The sequence below is a fragment of the Macrobrachium rosenbergii genome, chromosome 5, assembly GCF_040412425.1.
Source record: "Macrobrachium rosenbergii isolate ZJJX-2024 chromosome 5, ASM4041242v1, whole genome shotgun sequence".
Taxonomy (NCBI): domain Eukaryota; kingdom Metazoa; phylum Arthropoda; class Malacostraca; order Decapoda; family Palaemonidae; genus Macrobrachium; species Macrobrachium rosenbergii.
This window is the reverse complement of record NC_089745.1, coordinates 44,757,990-44,782,989: the sequence shown is the minus strand read 5'-3', so window position 1 is coordinate 44,782,989 and position 25,000 is coordinate 44,757,990. Positions and strand designations below refer to the sequence as shown.

The 25,000-nt window shown below is 35.4% G+C and overlaps 1 protein-coding gene across 3 annotated transcripts in view; it reads left to right on the top strand.

Annotated features, from left to right (window-relative positions):
• Positions 1 to 25,000, top strand: part of LOC136838737 (uncharacterized) — a 122,506-nt gene that overhangs the window by 46,542 nt on the left and 50,964 nt on the right. For 2 of the 3 annotated variants that reach the window (XM_067104182.1, XM_067104183.1), the window contains exon 2: positions 23,528 to 23,681. The exons of the other annotated variant lie outside the window; for it this stretch is intronic. The gene's annotated coding sequence lies outside the window, so the exon portion shown is untranslated. The remainder of the gene's footprint in view (positions 1 to 23,527; positions 23,682 to 25,000) is intronic. 3 annotated transcript variants of the gene reach the window in all.

Below are 25,000 nucleotides of genomic sequence, written 5' to 3'. Positions count from 1 at the left end.
CCACCCCCCCACCCCGTTTTCCCTTTCTCCCATCTCAATGTTGATCGACACGGTAAATGAAATGTCACCGGGCGTGGATGTCTAGGAGGGTCTCAAGAGTCCCTGAGAGAAATATTTCACGCGCGTAAAAACTGGAGTGGAGTATTTGGAGGTAGGTAATCTATGAGGGTCGTCCGTTATCACCCGTCGCAGTCTGTTATTCATCGCGACGACGACGCGCGCGCGCGCGTTCGTTCCTATCGTTCGTGTGCGTAGCCTCCTCCTCCTCCTCCTCCTCCTCCTCCTCCTCCCTCTTCTTCTTCTTCTTCTTCTTCTTCTTTCCAATCCCCTCTTCTTCCTCCTTCCCCCCTCCTCTCTGATTTATGAGACAGAGACACACGGACTTCTCCAAGGTTCCTAGTTTATTCTCTCTCTCTCTCTCTCTCTCTCTCTCTCTCTCTCTCTCTCTCTCTCTCTCTCTCTTTTATGACTTTCTGAACTTCTAAAAGATAATTACTACCCCATTGCCTTCTTTTCTTGGGATTACATTCATCTCATTAGGTTTTTTATTTTCCATTTACATTTATTTTTCTCAATTCATTGACATTATTATCAGAATTCATTGATTGATTAGCTATTGACGAAGCCAGAGACTTCGTGGGATACATTCATCATTCATCCGATTTACGTTCATCGTAGATTTATGAACTGTAGGAGAGTCGATCCTCCTGTTCTCTGAAATGAATGATCCTTCTCGTTTTACTTTCTTCCCGGGACAGCCACGGCAGAGAGAGAAAGTTTCCCTCCTGCTGTTTCACTGGCCTCTGCAGTTTCTCTTTACTTTCCCGATCAACACTTTAACCCAGGACAGCCACGGCAGAGAGAGAAAGTTTGCCCCCTCTTGCTGTTTCACTGTCTTCTTCAGTTTCTCTTCACTTTCCCGATCAACACTTTAACCCCGGACAGCCACGGGGGAGAGAGAAAGTTTGCCGTCTTGCTGTTTCACTGTCTTCTTCAGTTTCTCTTCACTTTCCCGATCAACACTTTAACCCCGGACAGCCACGGGGGAGAGAGAAAGTTTGCCGTCTTGCTGTTTCACTGTCTTCTTCAGTTTCTCTTCACTTTCCCGATCAACACTTTAACCCCGGACAGCCACGGGGAGAGAAAAGTTTGCCGTCTTGCTGTTTCACTGTCTTCTTCAGTTTCTCTTCACTTTCCCGATCAACACTTTAACCCCGGACAGCCACGGGGAGAGAAAAGTTTGCCGTCTTGCTGTTTCACTGTCTTCTTCAGTTTCTCTTCACTTTCCCGATCAACACTTTAACCCCGGACAGCCACGGGGAGAGAGAAAGTTTGCCGTCTTGCTGTTTCACTGTCTTCTTCAGTTTCTCTTCACTTTCCCGATCAACACTTTAACCCCGGACAGCCACGGGGGAGAGAGAAAGTTTGCCGTCTTGCTGTTTCACTGTCTTCTTCAGTTTCTCTTCACTTTCCCGATCAACACTGTAAATAAGTTTGTTATACCGTCATACAGAACTTGTGTATGACGGGGAATGATTGGAACAAAGTGTGCCCTTTGAAACCGTTTTACTGGTCTTCGCAATTTTTGGTCACTTCGCCTGTCAGCACTGTCATCAGTTCTATTGTTCTATAGACCTTTGGTATGAAAAATTGAATGTTTGGAACAAAGTTTGCGCAGTCAGACTCTTTCAACAGGCCACCACTATCCACAATCAACACTTTATCGCCAGATTTATTGCTGTATGGAACTATAGTATAAAAAAAAATAATACTAATAGAATATTTTAAGGAAGCTTTATTGATCCGCCCTGTTCGGTGTACCATAGCTGTTGCTTGTTACTAAGCTTCATGGTACCTAAAACAATGACCTTGCTTTTTTTTTATCTATCTTATTTTCGGAAGATTGAGATGGATTCAGACGCCTAAAGCTTTTTCAATCGGAATGAGAGAGAGAGAGAGAGAGAGAGAGAGAGAGAGAGAGAGAGAGAGAGAGAGAGAGAGAGATGATCTTAACTTCAGTTGAACTTTATCGACTTTTGTTGTCTAATGTAGGCTCTATGATCACTAATACTGTTTTATTAATTTCTTAACAAAAAATACTATAGTATTTTATTAGAATTTTTATTTTGATAATGGTTAGTGACTTAAAAGGTTGACTATTTCATCTTATTTCTTGCTGAAATATAATGAAAAAAGTTCCTCGTTGGACGGGTCGGCGCCGTTCTCGGTTAGCACTTTGCTGGCCCACGTTCGAGTCTCCGACCGGCCAATGAAGAATTAGAGGAATTTATATCTGGTGATAGAAATTCATTTCTCGTTGTAATGTGGTTCGGATTCCACAATATACGAGGGTAAGTCAAAAAGTTCCAGGAAAAATTCAATATACTCTTTATTTAAGGAAATTCAAACATCATTTTTCTACATATCTACCATCTAACTCTATACACTTTTCAAGGCGCTGTTTCCACCTCTGCAACCCTTCTTTGTAGAAATTTGGGGCCTTTCTATTAAACCATGTTGAAACTGCATGTTTAGCAGCATCCAAAGATTCAAACCGGACTCCTCTTAAGTGTTCCTTGAGTTTTGGGAACAGGAAAAAATCTGAAGGAGCAAGATCAGGACTATAAGGAGGATGTGGAAGAGTTTCCCACCTAAATTTCCGTAGGACTTCTCTTGCAGCCCTTGATGAATGTGCTGGAGCGTTATCATGATGGAACAAAAATTCTGCGGTGCAACTTTCCTCGACGTTTTTAGCCAATACAGTCTTCAGTTTTTGCAAAACACCTTTGTAGTAGTTCCCGGTGATTGTTTTTTTCCTTCAAGGAAATCAATCAAAATCACTCCTTTGGTGTCCCAAAACACTGTTGCCATAACCTTCTGGGCAGATCTCGCCACTTTGAACTTCACTGGTGCAGCTGAACCTCTTGGTAACCATTGCTTTGATTAAATTTTACTTTCTGGGTCATATTGATGGATCCAAGTTTCATCTCCAGTAACAATCCGGTCAAAAAACTCTGATTCATTTGATTCAATCTTCGTTAAAACTGCAAGAGAAAGTTCAGCTCTTTGATGCAGTTGGTCTTCGCGCAACGCTTTTGGGACCCAACGTGCTGAAAGTTTACTCAAACCAAGGTTTTTATTTAAAATTGAAAATACGGAACCATGGGAGATCCCAGTTTCATTAGCTATCATATCGATAGTAATCCGACGATCTTCATCCACTAGATTCTGCACCAAAGCCACAATTCTTTCATTTTTTGCAGTCGATGGTCTTCCATCTCTTGGGTTGTCTTTGAGGTCCTCCCGACCATCCTTAAATCACTTTATCCAATCATAAACAACTGATTTAGATGGAGAAGAATCTCCATAAACTTGTTGCAAAACTTCAATAATTTTTCCTGGTTTCCAATCAAGCTTGGTCAGGAACTTGATGTTAGCTCTCATCTCAAAATTTTTATTTTCCGTGGGTTCAAGAAGTTACTTTTCTGAAGCAGATGTTAACACCACGGTAGCAAGAGGATGACTGAGGTAACAAGTCTATATGGATCACTACTTCACAGATAATTGTTTACCAAGTATTTGGGTTGTTTCATTCCTGTGTAAATACATCATTCAACATTTTTCCTGGAACTTTTTGACTTACCCTCGTAAGCTGTAGGTCCCGTTGCTAGGTAACCAATTGGTTCTTAACCACGTAAAATAAAATCCAGTCATTCGGGCCAGCCCTAGGAGAGCTGTTAATCAGCTCGGTGGTCTGGTCAAACTAAGGTATACTTAACTTAATGCAACTGCATTTGTATTCCGGGGGTCCTATAAACTTTCATCGCTCCCTCCTTGCGTAAGGAGGGGGTTAATGCCTATAGTATACCTTGTAGGGTGCACTGGAGGTAAAGTTCGTTCGGTTTCCAGATATCTCCTTTCCTTTTCATTTGTTCCAACATAACTATCCAACTCCTTCAACTTGTCATGGCAAAGTCTTGAGGTATTATCGGTAGCATTCTTGCCTGCCAAGTGAAAGTATCCCGTTTCGAATCCAGGTAGTTAGATGACTGTGGTGTTCACAGGCAATGGAGAAAGGGCATGGAGCCAGCAACCGCATCCCCTAAAAAGAATTGCTGACAGCTGCGTGTTAAACCCCGGAGTCTTCACGGAAGAATGGCGTAGGAAGAAAAAATTACGGGCTGGGATATGTAGCCGTATGAGGTTGCCTTCCCCGTCGGTCTTTCGTTAGAAAGAAGCCATCGTTTCGTATAATAGTTTATTTATCTCGGGCACCGAGATAATTTCATTATCAATACTTTCTATCGAGCATCCTTTCCTTATAGTCGAAGTTTGAGCCCATACTAACAAAGTGGTATAGAAAATGAATACAATGATAATAATAATGTAATGAATATTTTCTTGTATAATTTATATTTTTTGTGTATACTTTTCTTAGGAAATTTAAAGGAATACTCAACTGTCTCCATAACCCGCTGCAGTAAGAATTGGATGAATATTGGACAACTTTTAAAAATGATTTATGGCCCCCCGAAAAAGAGTTATAAGAAAATTAAGACGGGGAAATATAATATTGAATCGGCCGACGCAGTCATTAATTTCTTATGAACCTTGTTTAAAAGACGGCCTTCTCCCTTTAAATAATAATAATATATACATATTTTTTATTATTATATTTTGGTACACCACTTTTTTTTTTTTTTAGCGGGGGTAAGTGTGGAACTTTGGTACTTTCGTTGGTCCCTTCCCCCACCCGTCCCCTTCGTAATAATAATAATAATAATAATAATAATAATAATAATAATAATAATAATAATAATAGAATATATTTTTTTTATTTTAGCCCTTTTTGCTTCTGTTGGACCGGAATGTTTCTTTTGTCAGTGCTTTGTAAGGGGTTAAGGGTGGAACTTTGGAACTTTCGTTGGTCTCTCGTACCGGCTGTCAAATTTTGCCGGGGTCAACTTTTGAAAATATAAATAAAATTAATTATATCAATGTAACTTCACACAAAATGTGGACTTATAGTAATGGCGGACGTACTTTGACATTTGGAAATATTTCCTCCTCGATTAGGGAGAGAGAGAGAGAGAGAGAGAGAGAGAGAGAGAGAGAGAGAGAGAGAGAGAGAGAGGTGGTTTTGAATGTGGCATTTCTGGAGAGTCGAAAAACTTTATAGGAAAAAGAATCGCGGGGTCCAAAATTTAAAGAAAAATCGTAAATGCAATTGAAAATGCATTTTGAGAAAGTTATGCAAATAAGGCATCCAGCCCGTGTTTGCGGGAATTATTGGGCGAAATTACAATAAATATGAACTTATTAATTCCCTTAATTAGAAAACTCAAAATGATGCTTAGGTATAATTATAAAACTCAAACGCCGCATAATTGATATTTATTAACAGGTATAAGTAGATAATTATCCATAATTGACAGCATTCTAGTGGAAAAACTAATATGTCATTATATCCATTTCATTGATGAATGCAATTAGGGTAATTATCATTATGTCATTAACTGGTACAACCGTATTTAGGCAGCGTAATAACCCACCGCCGGCCCGAGGGAGTTGTAGTAATGTAGTAATAATTCATTGTAGTACGGTAGTAAAAATAATAGTATTATAGTGGCGTTACCCTGAATCGTTGTGGCCACTGTAAACATATCAGAGGTGAGATAATCTGAGCTGATGGAAGTTGTAAGGATTCTCTCAGTTTGAGAGAGAGAGAGAATTTTCCGTATAGGAAAAGTGTGTGTCTTTGTGCCTTGAGAGAGAGGGAGAGAGCGCGCGGAGTGATCTGTGATCTATAGAATCGCTAAATAATGATTAGCGACACAACTCGAATACCTTTAGTTTCTTCTTTACAGACATGATACGAGTTATTTACCGGTTGTAAGGATTCTCTCAATTCGAGAGAGAGAGAGAGAGAGAGAGAGAGAGAGAGAGAGAGAGAGAGAGAGAGAGAGAGCTTATCAACGCATCACAGGTGATAAAGAAATCATCTTGAATATCATAAACTTTTTACGCATAATTGCACGAAAGATTATGGTCGTTAATAAAATTATTGATCCTGTGAGAGACACAATGTTTTGTATTTAACTTCTCCATCAGCATTGATTCGACTTTATAAGCTACATTAACTTAGAAAAACGAAAACCCCAAAGAAATCTGGGAGTGGTATTCCGTTGGTTAGTCACCGGACTGACCAGTCTCACTTACAGAAGCGAATGTATCTTCTCTTATTTTATTTCTGCAATCAAGATACTTCAAGAGGGCTGCTTCAATAATGCCCTGGAATGTAATGTTTTTACTCCCTTCTGCCTCGAAGTTGGGTGGAGGTGATGGTTTCATCTGTGTCTGGATGTATGAGTATCCGTTTGTTTATGGAATATCTTGAAAACTGATAAATGGAGTGTATTATTCGTGTCTCTTAATGCTTAGAAATCTATAAATATTTGGATGTCAGTAAGTCCTTTGTGTCACGATACAGGTATAATAATCTATTTGTGTTATCTTTTCTCAGCACCTTATAAATATTTTTTATATCATCTCAGTCATCGTTGATTCTATGACTTATTCACTTAGTAATTTCATTTTGGTAGATTCATGAGTTTATTTCGGCTCGCTAACCGTCGTATTTATTTTATATTTATTGATTTTTTTTAATACATGGGTCTTATTTGTGCAAGTTTATCAACTCATGAATAATTCAGTTGGGTCTTTTATGGCTTAATAATGCGCACGGGTTTTAATTTTTGGTTATGTATCCTAATTAATTGGTTTAAACTTGTTAACTCTATGTAACTTACAGGCAACCAACTGAGTTTTGTATACATTTGCTTCGTTCCAGACATCTTGTCATGTTCACACTGGCTGTTGTTCCCCAGGAGATGTCTTGAAATTGTCTCTTAACCGAGACATTCTTTTCATATAATTGCTAATGATAAAGCCATCACGTATACATTGACTTCTAGTAGCCCCTAGATCTCATATACTTCCAAGGTTAAGCCAGTAATCTCATGCGATTCCATGGGTAACCAGGTAGTCTCATCCGTTTCCAAGATTACGATGCTCTGCATGTGTAACCAAGTATTCTCATGCATTCCCATGAATACCCAGGAAATTTCATGCATTCCCACAAACACCAAGGAATTCCCATACTTTTTTTTATTAGTAATTTAGTGAGTTTATATTTCCTGAAGATATTTGAACTTCACATTAAAAAAATCAATTGGTTAAAAAAGTGTGTCCATGGGTAATCCATTCACCTTATGAGTAACTTATTTTCTTCTTACTATAAACGGTAGCGTAAACCTTATTAATTTAACGACTGATATTTGGTAATAACCATCCATTACGGAAAAGCCTTGATGATTCTTACTTTAAAAAAGTTCTTTACGGTGCAAGTCAAAGCGACGTCAGAATAATTGAAAGCAAAATTTCTATGATTTTTTTTTCCAGTGAAAGACTCACTGTACACTTTTTATTTTTAGTGTGTGTTTTTGCGTATGTGTTTGTGTGTGTGTGTGTGTGTGAGAGAGAGAGAGAGAGAGAGAGAGAGAGAGAGAGAGAGAGAGAGAGAGAGAGAGTTGAAAGACTCAATCAAAATTCGGTGAACTTTGTGCTTTAGTATCTATCTGTACACTATGGTTGGATCGATGTTTATTTGCGTTTGTGACGTTCATAAAATTTATTGACTAAAGCAAAATGCTTCCAAATACGACTGCTATTATACGTATACATATACATATAAAAAAAAAAGCGTGCAGCCTGAAATAGATTGGAAACACAATTTAACACCGGCGATCGTACCGTGGTGAACGAAGATAATAGTCAGTGAATGCTATAATTTGCGACAAGCTTTTTTGATCTGGGACGACATTGAATTTCCAAAAATTTCCGATTTTCTTTATTTTTCGTTAAAGTTTCCCCTCAGAATTCTCCTTTTTTTTTTTAAAGCATCTTTCAGGGAATTTTCATAAAGGATTTCTTTGTACTGTGTCTGTACTCAGTACTTTTGCAGGTTAGAAATTACTACTCGATTTTATCAGATCTCTCTCCGAGATCACTGGTACTTATAGCTCAGTCTTACTCATCCACCTGTCTATTGTATTTTCTAGAAAATAAGATGATTCATTTCTTGCCTCTCCGGGATAATAAGAGATAAAAAAAAATATTCATACAATAATTTGGTAACATGTCCCTCTGAACTTGGTGGTTTATGGTGATGTACTTTTTGTGATAGTGAACAGCTGTGTGCGTGTGTATATATATATATATATATATATATATATATATATATATATATATATATATATATACACACACACGTATGTATAAGACTTTTTGTCACATATACGCGTGACATTTTATATTTACAAAACTATGCCACATATATCGTTTAATATCAAATGCGCTATGCCTTGGGAAAATCTTACACTCAATGAGAATTTTACCAGTTTATAAATGCATCTGCCCTACCATCATAACAAACTGAACCTTTGGTTTAGATATAAAGATAAACAGTAGGTTTTAACCACTCGACAATCCAGAGAGATATATTTTCGTGATTGCATATCTTCCCGGCTACGTATATAACCTTGGGCTTAAATGGCTGAGCGTCAGAAAGAGAAATCATAGTTATGTTTATAAGTTCACATTTTGTCCGATGTATAAGTAATAACTCTGTTTCGTGAAGCGTGCCAGGTTACACTTAGCGGTACCTTTTGTCGTATCAAACCGACATAGGCTACAATATATAGTCCTTTATTCCACATGACTTCTCACTAACATTCATTTTCGAATTCGATTTGAAAATTATTAATCTGTGGTTTTTGTTTTCCTGATATGTAACCGGTAACAGTTTTTTTAAGAAAGTAAAATTCTTTGTTAGCTTTTGTTCGGTAATTAGTAATTTTTATTCAAGCGTAATTTTTTTAGTTTATGCCAAGGCGTTGTTTTTTTTTTTTTTTTTTTTTTTTTGGGAAGGGGGCTGGGGTCGGTATAGTCATCAGTGAATTTTCTCTTATTAAAACGAGACATATCCTGGTCCTCATAGTCATCGGTCAAGTTTTATTTGTTTTTATGTTAATAAGTCAACGGGGTTTCTTGTTTTTTTTTTTTTTATTTTATCTGTTTAGTAATTGTCGAAATAATTTATTGGGTTGTCTACTGTTTTGCATTTGTTTCCATATAATTTACTTTTCCGTTTTCATTAAGAATAATTGTAATTTGCTATCCGTTTGATGCATTTAAAGTTCTATATCGATCACCTGTCAGAAAAACTATTGTACCTTTGATTAAACAGAAGTAAGAGGAAGTTATTTTCTAAATAACCTTTATTTCAAAAACTCACCACCTGATGAGTACCAATTAATGGAGTTATAAACTGTCTGCCAAGCTGTCCAACTCCTTTGACTAAATTTATATTACTCCCATTTCCACTTTTCATTTCAAATGGAATCCATCGTTTGATTAATCCTGTGTATAACAACGAAAACCTGCGGTAAATATACATTTGCCGTCGTCCAGTCGGGACTAACTTGTCTCAATGCTGGCTCCTTTTTGAGTACTTGGAAATGAATACTGGGTCAGAGCTCCGGGACGGTGCATAATGACCCTAAGGTCGGGATTTACCGTCCAACATTCAACATATGAATCACCTAGATTGATGACATTTAGGGTTACTTGCGATAAATAACTTAAATTTATGGCTTATGTTTATAGCGTAACCGACTCATACATGCGCAGTAATGATGTACCAAGCAGTTCTTTTTCCCGAAAAAATTAAACGCATATTGGGAAAATTACATGCGTGTTTGTGTGGGTAATAACGCATTACGTGATTCTGTTTATTTGTTGTTTTCTGTTATGAGATAGACGCCGCTCTTTGTTATTGGAGTAAGTGGGTACGCAAAGTTTTTGTTGATTTTGATAACGTTAGTAAAAAAAGTTTAAATTTTTTTATGTTTACAACTTTAGCAAAAGAATTACTTCCTCGGTTTTTAATGTGAATAAATATAATAAAATAATTTCTCATTATTTGTTCATATCAGTGACAGATTAATAAATACAAAATTATTCATTCGGTTGTTAACATTAATCATTTCAGTAAGAGGATTTTTTAATACAATTTACTTATGTTACTGCCTTAAATAAAAAAAAATCTATTATTTATCAATATTAATAGCATAACGAAGGAATGCCTCAGTTATTTATTAAGATTGAAAATATTAGTAAAAGAATTTTTCCATAATTTTTAATACAAATAGCACGAGTAAAAGAATGTCTTTGTTATTTGTAATTATCAATAACACAAGTAATAGTTCTTTTTCTCATATTTGTTGATATTAATGGCATATGTAAAAGAATTTTTAACTCATTTGTCAATATTTACGACGTAAATTAAATCATTCTCAACTTAATGATAGATCGTTCCGAGTCATGAAATCAAAGCATATGATTAAAAAAAATGAATTCAGTTGCTGTCGTACTGAAATATATTAATCTAAGGGTTTAACAAAAACCCATAAGCTTAATTATTTATTCATTTTGAAGACCTGATTACTTATCTTAGAACTTCATTGAAAGAAGATCAATACCTTCAACTGAAATACTTATAATATATAACCTATGTATATTATTCATATAATTATTTATATTGTTATATAATATGTTCTTTGGTTTTGCAAGTTTTTTTACCCTTTATAAGAGAAAGTATTCTTATCTGATTTGTCGTTATTTGTCATACACACTTTAACGATCATATATGTTGTATGGTTAATAATAGCATTTATATATTATTTATATAATAATAAGTATTTCTATATTATTTATATATTCATGTAAGTATTTACACATTATTGATATATTTATACACTACTTATATAATTATTTATTCCTTGTGAAGACCTGATTACCTATCCTAGAACTTCATTGAAAAAAGATCAATATCTTCAACTGAAATGCTTATAAAAGACAGACCCAGAGAAAGCAGAGATAATGTTATACAAAGTAGGAATGATAGCGGTTGGTTCGACACAACAGACTCAGGTTGCGTGCATTTGCTCCATAAACTAACTGATTTGGATAACACGAAGCTGACGACGATGAATAATGATATAAAAAACATCAGATTTATGTGATGAATCACTGATATATATTATATGTTTTGTGGTTTTGTAAGTTTTTTTTTTTTGCCCTTTATAAGAGCAAGTATCCTTATCTGATTTGTGGTTATCTGTCACACACTTTAATGATCGTATACATTGTCTGGTTGATAATAACATTTATGTATTGCGTATTTACACTAAATAATTTCCTTTACTGGCAAACAGATTATCTATATTATCGACCGAACATAAGCTGATCTTCATCTGGTTGATAAAATTGTGGGTTTATTCATAGCAAATATTTCAATCGAATGATTATGAGAGGATTAATTTATTTTTTGGTTGACGAAGACAATTTCTTCTAAATTAATCATTCTAATTTTATCATTTCTTACTTATCTTTACTCTTGGTCAGTGTTGCTAGAATGAAAAACAACGAGAATATTAAATAGATATTGTAAATGTTATAAAAGCGAATTAACAATGATTGTACCTCAATGCTGACATTTTGCACTGTTGACAAGAAACTCAAGCTTGTTTACTTTATTGTTCCTTTTGCAAGTAGTTATTATTTTGATTCTGATTTTCTTTTTTTTTTTTTTACATGACGACTTCTCCCCAGCGCTAATTATGCTTGATGAATCGCTATGCCTCTAAGTTTCTAAGCGTGACACTCTCATTTATCTTGAAGTGAATTCATTTCTGAGAGATTACGCCCATTGGGTCAGTAATTCTGTTGACGAAGTGTTTTAGATTACTACTGCCATTGGACCTGTCACAAACAAGATTCCACAACAGTCGTCTTGCACTGGAATCGAACAGAATGAAATGTTCAAGTGAAGTGTCGATATGAAACAAACTGCATTCCCATTATTACTTCGTAATTTGCGCTATGCCCTTATTAGTTGATAATTACGCAGCGTTAATTTCCGTGAGAAGTTTCTTTAAAGAATCTTAAACTGAACTTGAAAATTTTGTGTTAAGCATTTTTTTGTGTATGTTCAGTCTGAAGTGACTGACAGAAATAACTTTTTCGTAATTATATAATTCTAAGGATTTGTAGGTGAAGAAGTCTCTGGTGACAGTTTTTGCTGACAGTTTCTCGGTAAAAGAAAAAGTGCTCTTTTTTTTCAATATTAGTTTTACGAATTTGTCGAAACTTGAAAAAAAAGTTAACATGAAAAAGATAATTGATTATACATTATCATTTAGGAATGTCATATACGTAGGTTGTATACTCTTTGCTAGTTAGAAATTTCGCAAATATACATCTTTGCATACATCTCGTTTACAAAGGAAGTATATACAGTACAAACCTGATTTTTTGGATTCAGGAGAAAATCACCCGCAATTTATTGTAAGCAAAATTAAATTTTTGTTTATGCCTTTCATAATTATTGTATTATTGTAATTATAATGAATTTTTTTGTTTATTCTGGTTAGCATGGTTTGTAATTTTGTTTTATTTTGTAATTTTGTTGCTTTTCTTATTTTGTTTTGCCTCATTGCCCTAAAACTCACAATGTTTTTTTCCGGATATGAAACGTTTATGTCGTTTGTCTTTTGTATTTTTAGTTTATCGCCATAATCTTTCCCGTTAAATTTTTATCGACATAAAAAAATATATATTTGTTGTAAGGTTCGAAGTAGGCTACTGTTTACCTTCATGTGCTATTTTTTTGTAAGGTTCGAAGCACAGTTTATCTTTGTGTGCTGTATTTGTTTTCTTTTTAACTAACAGCATCTACTGGCAAAGGTATAAATAAACAACGGATTAAATTGCCTTTGTAAACAATGAGATTATAAGATAAATAAATATGCACTTCTTAGATAATCGAGCAATCTGTCTATTATGAGTTTTTATTTAAGCTTTTGTTTGTAGCAAAGATTTTTAATGATAGTGCTAATATGATTTTCAATCATTAATAACAGTAATATGATTTATTTCAGGTCAAGATTATTTAAAAATACTTAAGGCAGAAACGGAGACGGTAAAAATGTAGTTAAATGGGTGACTATTATTATTATTATTATTATTATTATTATTATTATTATTATTATTATTATTATTATTATTATTATTATTATTATCGGAAATGAGTTGAAATTCATGCAGATCCAGAGCTAACAAGCCATTAACGCAAAAAGAAAACTGTCACATAATAGACTGAACGCCCATATACAAAAACAAAAGGTAATGCAAAGGAAAAGAAAATAAATTACAAACCAGCTGTAAAGCATATATGTATATATATATGTATATATATATAATGTGTGTATATATACATATACGTAAATAAACACAAACATAGTCTTTGTTTACGAGGAGAAATGCCGCCGTCGACCGTAAACCCTCCCCAAACCGACCCCATAGATACCTTGCACAGGAAGAATGAGCCCTTAAAGCTCTTTGCCTTTCCGGAGTTAATTTAGTGAATGGACTCGACACCTTTACTCTACTTGCAAAGCCTTTATAGTGCCTGTCAGGGGGAATACGGTGTCATTCCAGGCATAACACAACCCCATTCGCGAAACGCCCGGGTGTCGCCGACCTCGTCTGGACCAGGTCAGTGGAAGTACTGACGCAGCGGCTGGTTATCCCCGAATGAGAGTCCTACCCCGCCCACCGAGTGCCACACATGCTCAGTGACTCCTCGGATGCCAGCCGCCCTCCTCCCACCACCAGCGGCATCCTCCAGGGGGCGTCCCCTCCCCCACCCCATCCCGGACGGCCGCCCCCTCGACAGGTGGGCTCTCGGTGGCACTATGGAAATGGACAAAAATGACTCTTTCTGCTTCTGTCTGAAATCAGGGAATGGTGAAAACGTTTAGTGAGGGAATATTATGAAACAGGATGGTGTAGATATCGCCGTAATGATCAAGTATCGCGCCGTAACCGACCTGATCCGAGTCACGTTTGATCGTACGGCAATAAATGGATGCCAAAGGGAATGTTGATATTAAAAAAAGGATGCTTCGGTTTAGTAACTGAAAACTTATGATTTGCCAAGTTTTTTCTTTGACATTCTTGTTTTGTTCCTTTGTTAGAATCCTAGTGACAAACCCTACAGCATCGCGAGAGGATTAAGTATCTTTTCCAAGGTAAACCAAATGTCTAGAATTAGGGTTTGTTTTGGTTCGTGCATTCCCATTTTCTTTTAGACGATACCTTAAATAGAAAACGGTTATTCACGTTGCTTCTTGTTTCTTCCATAAATATGATTTTTCAACTTCCTCTTCACCTGTTGTAGCAAACTGAGAGAGAGAGAGAGAGAGGAAGAGAGGTAGAGAGAATTACAGAGTGTACGTGTGAATGATTGTGTATGGGTTTTCCTCTATTCATTCTTAAAGTTTATTCATCACCGGTGAACATTTTATTTATTTTCTTTTTTCTGGAATACGAATAAAGTTATTTTTAATTCACGTAGATGTCGAGCGTTTATTGGACTTGTCATCGCTTGTTTATTTGTACAGCAGCTCGCGTATGGAACTAAATCCAGATTCTCTCTCTCTCTCTCTCTCTCTCTCTCTCTCTCTCTCTCTCTCTCTCTCTCTCTCTCTCTGAACTCTACTGAATCAGGAGAATGAAAGAAACAGATAGTTGATAGATAAAGAGAGAGAGAGAGAGAGAGAGAGAGAGAGAGAGAGAGAGAGAGAGAAGCTGGTCGTAGATACGCAATCTTCTATCGATTTTATGCAAATCTTTCTGGTTCCCTTTCGCGATCTCTCCTTTCCATCCTCAAGCGACAAGAACATAGTCCTCACCGGCACTGAGCAAACCAAAGGTTCCTCTCTCTCTCTCTCTCTCTCTCTCTCTCTCTCTCTCTCTCTAACGTAGCCTTCTTTCCCTTAACTACAAAGAAACAGTGGAATGCCACTGTCATATTACAGTTGCGAAGAATGGTTTAAAAGCGTAAAAAATTAATCTGTTTTATTACATACTTGTCTTAGTCTTGAGTAATTCTGGTAAACGGCAATTTCGCTTTGTTATGACGATTCGTTGTGATTTCTTTAGGCAACGACCCTTAGGCAAATACCTTTAGGCAAATATCCGCAGGCAACTACCCTTAAGACAACTATCCTCAATTCCCATATCCTTATACATAGGTGCTTAAGGCAGCTGTACAGAGGCATCCTATACATAAGGCAATTATCCTCAGACAGCTGTCCTTAAGCAATCATCCATAGGCAGTCATCCTTAGGCAACCATCACGTCCCGTCAACGCGTTTCTCAGGTTCAGGCTTAGGAGGAAAGACAGCGAAATACGGCTGTGGAGAGTCATGAGAGCCCCCGATTGAGGAACATGAAAGAAAACGGGAGAGTTTTAGCAGAGAGACAGAGAGAGAGAGAGAGAGAGAGAGAGAGAGAGAGAGAGAGAGAGAGAGAGAGAGAGAGAGGATGGATATAGGAGTGAAGACGGGAACCGTAGGTGGGATGGGAGGAGAGGGGGAGGGTGAAGGATGGGGGGAGGGGGGGAGGAGTGGGTGTAGGAGGCGTTTGTTAGCGCTAGCGGTAGCGCCGGCGACGACACCTCCGTCGGATATTGTGAACATGTTGGGTTTAATTCACTATTAAATCCTGTTGCTTGTTCAATGAACAATGGCTCAACAGCTGCCCCCCGCCGATTGCATTAGCGCATAATACGTGCAAGTGCCGCGGAAATTGCAACAAATTTGGATTCTTTCCGTCGGGTGTTGGTGCATTCAGATTTAAGGTGCCAGGGTAATGGGAGGGGGACGGTGGGAAGGGAGGGGGCGGGGAAGGGTTGGTGCGACGAGGGGAAATGGCCCCCCCCCCTTCTTTTCTTTGTATGTGGCAATGCTGTAAATCTGATCGTGCGTGCAGATCAGTATCTGATAATATCTGAAATTCATTATAATGATGTTCACAGTTATGGTCATAATCATGGTATTTTAATAATGATAATTGGTACTACAGTGAAATCGTTTTCTGCGACAGTGAAATCGCTCGAGGCGTCATATCCATGTGTCATGCAAATAGTTTTTGGAACGATCAAATAGCAAAAAATAAGCAAAAAAATAACGCACAAAATCTTTTCTCCTTTACATACATGTTCCCCTCCTCGACGTAGAAAATCGGAAGAGGTGAGTTCAAAAGCTACTGCAGGTGTTTGTATATATATATATATATATATATATATATATATATATATATATATATAATATATATATATATGTATATATTATATATATATGTATATATATATAAATATATATGTGTATATAATATATATATATATATATATATATATATATATATATATATATATATATATATATACTGTATATATATATATATATATATATATATATATTATGTATATGCATATATAATTATATATAAATATATATATATATATATATATATATATATATATATATATATATATATACTGTATATATATATATATATATATATATATATATATATATATATATATATATATATATATATATATATATATATATATATATATATATATATATATATATATATATATATATATATATACAGTATATATTTTGTGACACGGGAGGAAGCACTCTTGACGCGCGCTTCCCAACAGGAACTAACAGTCGCGTTCTATCTTTTGATTCATGTTTATGGATCGAGTGAATATTTATATCTAACGCCCTGCCTGCTGCCCGGCCTAGCCTGGCCTGGCCAGGCCACTCCCGGCCTAAAATACTTAAGAGACTTCAGTCACCCGCGGTACTATTTAAGCTCCGGCAGATCTGACTCCCTTTTCGACGGTGCTCCATTTGCGCGGGCGATGATGCTTCGCAATGGACTCCTTGCAAAAATGAATGAATAAATATGATAAATTGGCGAGAAGGAAGGGGCGAGGGAAATACGGTTCGGACAGGGAGAGGATTGTCATGGAGATTTTTTTTTTTTTTTTGGAGGCTGAGAGAAAACGAGAGGTTCTTTGTGAAGCGAGGAGTAATGCATGTATGTATATATGTATATATACTGTATGTATATATATATATATTCTATGTGTGTTTGTGAGTGTGTTTGTTTGTATACAGCGCATATATATATATATATATATATATATATATATATATATATATATATATATATATATATATATATATATATATATATATATATATATATATATATATATATATATATATATGCATACATTATATATGCATATATATATATATATATATATACAGTATATATATATATATATATATATATATATATATATATATATATATATATATATATATATATATATATATATATTTAAGTTATATATATATGCATGAATGTCTGTACATGTAAATGAAAAATATTTTAACTTCAAAAAGACAGACGAATCGTTATTTTACTTACAAAACTTGAACAGCAAAAAACGCCACCGTGTTCTGGCATCCTGGAATCATTAGTGAATATATGTTGCATAAAACAAAAAACAAAAAAATCACCTGTCAGGACAGGTCAGTGAATGGTTCGCGTAGGGTGTATAGTTCTTCATTTTTGGTATGTTTTCCTCTGTGTAATTGTTTTTATCTGCTTTTTTGGTTGATCTCTATTTGCTACTATTAGCTTTATTCATTTATTTGATCAGTTAGACGTGTGCACAAAATGCCAACTGTAATTAGAGTAAGTTTGTTCATTACTGGTCTAAGGAATACTCCGCGTAGTGGGGTAGAGCCGTCAGTACACCTCATGAGGTGCACTGTAGGCGTTACTTAAGGTTGTTTGCAGCGTGCCTTCGGCCCCTAGCTGCAACCTCTTTCGTTCCTTTTACTGTGCCTCCGTTCATATTATCTTCTTCCGTCTTACTTTCCACCCTCTCCTAACAAATGATTCATAGTGCACCTTTCAAACCTTTTACTGTCAGTTTCCGTTTCAGCGCTGAATGACCTCATAGGTCCTGGTGCTTGGCCATTGGCCTAAATTCTATATTCAATTCAATTCTAAGGGGCACTGAGGCAACCCTTTTATAAGTTGAATCTTGTCTTACTGTACAAATCTGGTTCATCATAAAGAGCTTTTTTAATAATTCAGACCTTTAGTTTTGTGTCCCGACTAAAGTGTTGAGAGAAGGTTCCTTGATGTCCGTGGTATTGCAGACGCATCCCAAGACTTGTCCTAGCGAAACGAAGTTGAGTTTCAGGGACTCACGATTAACTTAATAAACACTGTTGACTTATTTATTATCACGTTCCTTATCCTCTTACTTACCCGTCCTTTTCGTCTTTACTAGAGATAATTGAAGAGAGCGAGTATATATGTATATATATAAATTCTACATATATATATATATATATATATATATATATATATATATATATATATATATATATATATATATATATATATAATATATATATATAGCTATATACATATATAATATATATATATATATATATATATATATATATATATATATATATACATATATTTCTGACTCACATCAGGATCGAACCCAGGTTTTTCAATTGAAAGACAAGACCGCTGCCAACCCAACCACACAAGTCATAAAAGAAGTGTGCTTGTTTGGCAACTGTCTTGTCTTTCAATTTAAATACCTGGGTTCGATCCTGATGTGAGTCATAAATTTATTTCTGTTCCACACGTGATTGTGTGTTGATTGTTTCTATCTTATTCACTCAGAAAGGATAATCTGAATGAAATGCTGTCAGCTGGGCCACTGCTGAGTCGGGAAGTTGGGGAAAACACCCTGGTATACAGTGCAGTTAACCTGCCCAGGTAGACCCTTACGTACAGTGGTAGTTAGGTTCCAAATTTATTTCTGTTCCACACGTGATTGTGTGTTGATTATTTCTAACACATACACACACAAACACACACAAACACACACACACACACACACACATATATATATATATATATATATATATATATATATATATATATATATATATATATATATATATATATATATATATATATATATATATATATATATATATATATATATATATATATATATATATATACATGTATATCTGTGAAGCTATATCAATGAAACTCTCATGGCATATATAGATCATAATCACTAGCTAAATGACATAACTTTGAAAATAAATGGCATTTTAAGAAATATTCTGTACAACTGGTAACGTATTCAAATATCATAACCCCCGCCCCGTCAATATATAAGACCAGTGTATAAAAAAAAACGTGAAATTCTGTGATCGTAATTGCCTAAAGCTAATGCTTGAAACGTTGTGTTACGGGACATATTTAACAGGCAAATAGAAAACCCTCAAAAGTGTTAGCACGAAACGGACTGATACTGTCGCGTCCTACTGAACGCCGCTAAATGAAAGAAGCTGTGAGTGGAGACAGATTGGATAGAGAAAAAAAGTATTCAAAAGAAGAAGCCGGGTTTGTGTAAGGACAGGAAATAAAAAAAAACATTACCCAAGAAATCTGTTGTCGATTCACCAGCCTGAAAAAATTGTTTGAAAAAGGACGAGTTTATTGTTAGAGTTAAGGGAATTGGTTAAAAAAAAAAAAAAAAAAAAAAAAAAAAAAAAAAAAAAAAAAAAAAACGGGCAGGCTGTGAGACGGATCTCCGCTTCGAAGTAACGTGAATTGAAGCTGGACGTTTTCACGTTGAATTCACTTGATCTTTATCAACACGCTGGAGCCAAAGAGTCAATTTAATCAATACGTTACTCGTTTTATTAGATCGCTCCCCCTCAGATCTAACGTAAGGATGATAAGGGCATAAAACCAATTTGTTAGATGTTTTGTCTGTGTCCAAACGGGTTTTATGTATGATAAGTATATTTGAGTATATAAGTGTGTATATTACTCGTGTATGAGGCTGCATGGGCCTATGCAAATATGCTTTCGTATGCATACAGATGGATTTACTTTTTGAAATATATATTCAGTTACATACATGTGTGTGTTAGTGATTTATATGTGCACATTTATACTTGTATGGATGCTTCCCTATTTATACAAACCGTGCTTTCGTTTGTAAACAGATGGATTTTAATTTTTGACATAATTCAAGTACATACATGTGTGTGTGTGTGTGTTAGTGATGCAAATGTGCATGTCTACATGTATGGATGCTTCCGTACTATACAATCCACGTCAGAAGGTGAGTAAAAACAGGGACTTTGAACAAGTACTTTCGTAGTTTATTCTACATTTTCGGGTTCACACTGAATACAAAAGAAGTTGACAGAGCCTTATATACAAAAACAAAAGGTGGGCGGGGTTACAGTTTGTTAATCTGGGCAGCATGTTCCTTAAACAAAAAAGACAGGGACAAAGGATCAAGGGATAATCCAAGGTGGAGATTAACATTCCTGGTGGAAGTAGCTTTAATAAACACAGTCTCTAGCAAATTCCTTTTCCGGCGGTCGTTGACCTTGTAGATTATCGCTGACTTATCCCAGTTCATCGTATGGCCTGTCTTAAGCCAATGATCCGCAATGCCATTATTTGATAAGCCTCTTGAAATGGCATATTTGTGTTGAGAGCTTCTTACTTTTATCCCTTTTTGATGTTTGACCAATATAAATCTTATTACATTCTTTGCAAGGAATACTGTATACAAAATTATTTGAATTGGGCGGGCTGTTCTTAATTAGTTTATTTCTCAAAATATTATTACATTTAAAAACTAAGTTAATATCAGTAGTTTTAAAATGGGCACTACAGGAATGAAATTAGGCTGAAATGGTAAACAGAGAATATTCATAAGTTCGTAGTTAACACTGGTTGAATTGTAATATGTCTTTTTTGCTTTATTTTTACAAAGTTCTAAAAAATATGGAGGGTAACATAATGAATCTCCTATTTTATCAATAATTTTAAACACCTCTTCCAAAAATTCAGGACTACAGATTCTAAGAGCTGTAAAATACATACTGGAAAATGTTGCCACCTTCATTTGTTTAGCATGGCTAGAGTAAAAATGAATATATGACAAATTGTTCGTGGATTTCCTATATACTTTACAACAAAAATTGGTGTTATTCCTAATAACCAAGACATCCAAAAATGGTATACAATTATTTTCTTTATATTTTATTGTGAATTTTATGGATGGTACAAGATTATTAATTGTTTGCAAGAAATTAGGAATATTTACATTTTCTTTTACAATACAAAAACAATCGTCTACATATTTAACCCAAAACACCTTAGAGAATTGATTTCTTGGCATAAGTCTAGACTCAAAGAATTCCATGTAAATATTAGACAAAAGTGGCGAAAGAGGGTTCTCCATAGCCATACCAAATATTTGTTCATAAAAATTACCATTGCAAGTGAATTTGCAATTTTTATACAAAGGTATATCAAATTAATAATAACATTGGTAGGTAATTCTAGATTATACAAGTTCAAATGTGATAAATATTGCAGTAAGTCATCAATAGGAACTTTAATAAATAAAGATATCACATCAAAACTGGTTAATTTGTCAGTATTGGATAATTCAGTATGGGAAAGTCTATCACTGAAATCAACTGAGTTTTGTAAATGGGAATTTGAAATATTACCCAGGATAGGTGATAGTAATTTAACTAGATATTTAGAAAGTTTATAAATAAGAGAATTCAATATTTTCAACAAATTGAGAACCGATAGATTTCATTTCATGAATAGGATTCCCCCGGATTGGATAACAGTGCCATAGAACTCAATTTATAATAGACTTACATTCAAGCTAAACAAACTAGTTCACCACCTAGATCATAAATTAAAAAGTCTCATCGAGATAAGTGACTGGAATAACAAACATAAAGACGATTGTGCAATAAACCTCTCGAACAAAGAACTGGACCAGAATCTTAAATGTGCTTTAGGCTGTGGCTTATCATATTCTATTAGTGATGACATTTCGAGTACAAACATCATCTCAGAGATATCTAAACTGGAAAAGAAAAACATAATTGTATCACCTTCAATGAATTTAGTTAAAGGTCTTTTCTTCGGCCTACTTCAAATACCTAGTAAAAAAGTTGATTTCCCGAAAAGGTTTATAGATGCAATTCACGAAACGAAGAATGATAAAAGTTTGCACATTACTGAATCCGACAAATCCAATTGTTTTGTAAAAATGGATAACATTAGCTATGTTGAAAAAATGGAAAACTTATTATCTGATTCTAGCACTTACAAAAAAACTACGGAAAGACTCATTAGCTGATGTTATAAAAATTTTCGCTTCTAAAATAAAAACTGTACTAAAGGAATTCGATTCAATAAAAGGGAAAGTGTCAACGATTGGGCCATCCTTACCTTACACGTACGGATTAATCAAAACCCATAAAAGAGATTTTCCTATTCGGCCCATTATCAGTTCAACCGGTTCTATTAGTTATGAACTTTATGAATATCTAGTTAAATTACTATCACTTATCCTGGGAACTATTTCAAATTCCCATTTACAAAACCAATGTTATTATTAATTTGATATCGCTTTGTATAAAAATTGTAAATTCATTTGCAAGGTTAATTTTTATGAACAAATATTTGGTATGGCTATGGAGAACCCTCTTTCGCCACTTTTGTCTAATATTTACATGGGATTCTTTGAGTCTAGATTTATCCCAAGGAATCTCTTCTCTGTTTTGGGTTAGATATGTAGATGATTGTTTTTGTATTGTAAAAGAAAATGTAAATATTCCCGATTTCTTACAAACAATTAATAATCTTGTACCATCCATAAAATTCACAATAGAATATAACGAAAATAACTGTATACCATTTTCGGATGTCTTAGTTATTAGGAATAACACCAATTTTTGTTTTAAAGTAAATGGGAAATCCACGAATAATTTGTCATATATTCATTTTTACTCTAACCATGCTAAACAAATTAAGGTGGCAACATTTTCCAGTATGTATCCTAGGGCTCTTAGAATCTCCACCCTGGATTATCCCTTGATTCTTTGTCCCTGTCTTTTTTGTTTAAGGAACATGCTGCCCAGATTAGCAAACTGTAACCCGCCCCCCTTTTGTTTTTTGTATATAAGACTCTGTCAACTTTTGTATTCAGCGTGAACTTGAAAATGTAGAATAAACTACGAAATTACTTGTTCAGAGTCCCTGTTTTCACTAACCTTCTAACGTGGATTGTATAATATTCTCAAGCACGCGTCTCTTTATGCTGCATTGGATGCTTCCGTATGTATACAAACATGTTTTACCAGTTGATAAGCATATTTGAGTGCATACGTGTTTCTTGAGTGATGTATAAGGACACATGTACTAATGCATGGATTCTTTGGTGTAAGAGAGAGAGAGAGAGAGAGAGAGAGAGAGAGAGAGAGAGAGAGAGAGAGAGAGAGAGCGGAGGAGTAACATGTGCCCCATAGAATCACAAGGTATTGATCAGCAACAGAACTGGAATGCCTTTTTTTTATCTTTACAGGCATGACACGAGTTATATACCTTATGGGTAAATTGGGCAAACATGAGGAGAGTGTTCCTGTCTCTTTGTGGCCTGACGTACCCTGAGGAGACTCCCAGGTGTGACCTGGGTCCGCATAAATACCAAGAGCTTGAGGATCGTCTTAGGAGTCAAGGTAAGGCAGAACAGAAATCATGAAAAAAAGTTTACATGCAGGTGCTGTAGGAAAATCATTGTATGCTTGTTAAAGTTATTATTATTATTATTATTATTATTATTATTATTATTATTATTATTATTATTATTATTATTATTATTATTATTTGAAAATGAGCCCTCTCTTAGGGCAGTGTTATTAAAAACAACTGCTGTTTCAACGGCATTTAGCTTGTAGGGAATACTCTGTTCTTCTTATTATATTCTTCTCGTTTGCAGGTAGGTGTTATAACAAAAGCAGAATAGCTTTCTATTCCCTTTGGAAATTTATTATACCATCTACCTGCAGATGAGAAGAATATAAGAAGAATAGAGAAGAGTCTACAAGCTAAATGCCGTTGAAACAGCAATTGTATTATTATTATTATTATTAGCGAGAGGCATGCGCTACGCTGCGCGGTGCAGGAGGGCAGTTGAAGGACTAAATGTTTAAACATGGCTGCCAGTCGTGAACTGGGTCCTTCGCTTTAACGACTTCTCTTCGGGTGTTTCATTGACCTCATACAAATCAACGTTGTAATACCCATGGTCATCATCGCCATTAACAAATAATGTGGCTTTGAGGGAATAAAAAATATAAAATTTCCAAGAAAATGATAAAATGGTAAAAATAAATTGACGATACGTTACAATTTTCAAGAAAACCGGCTTCCTCCACGAACTTCAAAATATTCTCTCCAAGGCCCCAGGAAAGACGATAATTACCCTCCTCATCTATGAACTCTGAGAAGAAACGATTTCTAAAGTCCCAAGGTTGGGGCACTGAACCAACGCCAAGTGCTACACAGACTGATGACAATACTACGAAATACACTTTCCCCTGAATGAATTTTTGGCATGGGAGAATTTTGATTCAAACTAAGTGATGCAGAGTACAATAAAAAATAAAAAATATATTTTCATCATCTTGAAAACAGAAAGAAAGTAATAAAGAGCATTCTGTTAATGGGAAATCAAGCTGCAATGGTTTTCTTATCAAATTTTCCAAGGGTGCTCTCAAAGAACTTACCTCCCTAAGGAGCCTTTGGTCCTCACCCTTGGGCCCCTCAACAGGCATGCTTCCCCAGCCTGGCAGGATACCTGCCTTCCTCCTAGGAAGCAACCTCTGGGTCGGACCCTTCCCTTCAAGGCTGCCCTCAAGAGACTGGCGAGTCTTGGGAGCTTTTGGGCCTCATCCTTGAAGTTCTTGGGCCCTCTCCAGGCCCTCTTCCCCAGCCTTGGGGAAGGGTCCGACCCAGAGGCTGCTTCCTCGGAGGAAGGCAGGTATCCTGCCAGGCT